This window comes from Meleagris gallopavo, chromosome 22 (assembly GCF_000146605.3).
Source record: "Meleagris gallopavo isolate NT-WF06-2002-E0010 breed Aviagen turkey brand Nicholas breeding stock chromosome 22, Turkey_5.1, whole genome shotgun sequence".
Lineage (NCBI taxonomy): Eukaryota > Metazoa > Chordata > Aves > Galliformes > Phasianidae > Meleagris > Meleagris gallopavo.
In genome coordinates this window covers 8,771,539-8,773,686 of record NC_015032.2, presented here as the reverse complement: position 1 = coordinate 8,773,686, position 2,148 = coordinate 8,771,539, and positions in this window count along the sequence as shown.

Here is a 2,148-nt window from a genome sequence, read left to right as displayed (position 1 = left end):
AAAAAAAAAAAATCATCTTTTTTTAGATCTCTGTAATGGATAAAAATAGCTAATATGTTATAAGAGAGACAGAACCATGCCCAAAGATTGGGTGTCCTGGTTTGTATCCTGCACCGTCTGACTGCAGTGACTGTCAGATGGCTGCTGAGAGAGGAGGGTTTGACTTTTTTAAAGGAGGGATTCAAAATGTGGAAGCGATTAGTAGTGTTGAAAGAGAGTAGGAGGAAATCTGTAGGGAAACTGGAGAATGCTGGCTTAAAGGTGGTGGTTTGTTGAGTTTCTGCAAGCTCAATGAGCATGCAGGAAGCAGAGCAGCAGCTTGGGCCATGCTCCTTGTCAGGACCAGCCCTGGGCAATGAGAATGATCTTGCTGGGGTTTTGCTAGGGCAGAACTGTGCCCCAGGAAAAAGGGTTTTACCATCAAAACCACTTCACAAATCTGAAAACTTTGGTTTTGTTCATAAACCTCCCAGCAAAGCCACAACATTTCAGTCATGTTCGAATTAAAATGCTTTGTGGGCTGTGTTAATTTTGTCTGAATTCCCCACTGGAACAGCCCAAATGAACCCATGGTTTTGTTTTGTTTAACTTTATATTAAATATAGATATTATATTTAACTATAATTCCTCTATTATACTTAATATTCATATCATGCGTATTGATCTTGTTAAAGCACAGCATTTCAGTGAGTCAACTTTCTCTTGAATTTTGTTCCGTAGGAAATATCAAGCTTGGAGGCTTTTTTCTTCCAAGGCAGAAGGTTTGTGTTGCATAAACCTATAATAACCAGGATTTCCTGCAGATGGAAATTCTGGTTCCTGCCCACATGGCTCAATATTTCAATGGAGAAATTATAGTTAAATATAATATCTGTATTTGTTTATTTCTAGACATGGGTACGTGCATGGTTCATTCCCATCACATCCCAGAGGCATACCTGTTGACAGAGTTATGCTGTTGGATGCCCATGAAACCTAGATTCAAGGACCACGTGAAAAATGCGTGGAGGAACACTTCCCTGCCAAAACCACAGGCTGGATCTGTGATCATAAATGTTATCTTTTCGCACAATTTCCCCTGAAATACTACTGAATCAGGATGTTGTGTACAGCACAGCCCTACAAGTGAAAATACTAATAACCTTCTGATGAGGGAAAATGACATTAGAAAGTGTTTGGCTGGTGCTTCCCCTGGATAATATAATCCAACTGTGCAACCTGTCAACTTGCAGCCTGACCCCTCTGCCACAAATGGAGAGATTCCTCTGATAGATTGGCATTTATCTCATAATAAAATGTGTCAACATCCAGAGTTTCTAAGGGCTCATATTGCAGAGCTGAAACCTGCTGCAGCATTGATCTTGCACCTGGCAACCAGCAGCAGCACTGCCAGGGATGCTTGCTGGCCCTGTTCTGCTTCTATTCACTCAAAAATTAAAAAATCCCATTAATTCCCAGATGATAGACAAAAGTGGGCACTTCTGAAGTGCCACCAAGTGAGTTGATAATAGTAACAAAGGAAAACATACCCGAAGCAAAGTGAGAGGAAAAGCAGGTAGCCTATGGTAGGTATTGCTCCTCCAGCTCAGGGGAAGGAGGAGAGCTCCGTGCTATCCATGACTCAACTGACATGTCTGCAGGAATGCTGCTATTCCAACTCGGGGCAGTTATGTGCACCCTGTGCCTGAATGCACCCACAACAGAAAGCAGGAGTCACAGGTTTCCCCTCTGCCTCCTCACCGATAGCATTTAAATGCCCATCAGAGACATTCTCAGAATAGCCCTCCATCTGAAAGCACAGCTTTGTTGAATTCATCTGGTGAGACACCAATTAAATTATTTTCTCGTGCTTCTCCTATTCACAAAATGATTAAACATTTCCGGAAGGTGGGGTTCTTTGTTTCCAGATGCTAGCAGCATGATGGTGCTGTGTGCTGACACCCTTTGGCTGCCTCAGCACAGTGAAACAAACTGATTTGGCATTGCTCTAACAAAACTTTATTTCTGGTCTCTAATAAACTCCAAAAGCATGGTTTTCTCTCCTCAGTTTGGAGCAGAGCTTGCTGCCCAGCTTCTCCTTGCTGGTGGTTGTCTGCACACCTGGTGTCAGAGGCCCAGCAACGTGGTGTCCACACCTGGGACATATCT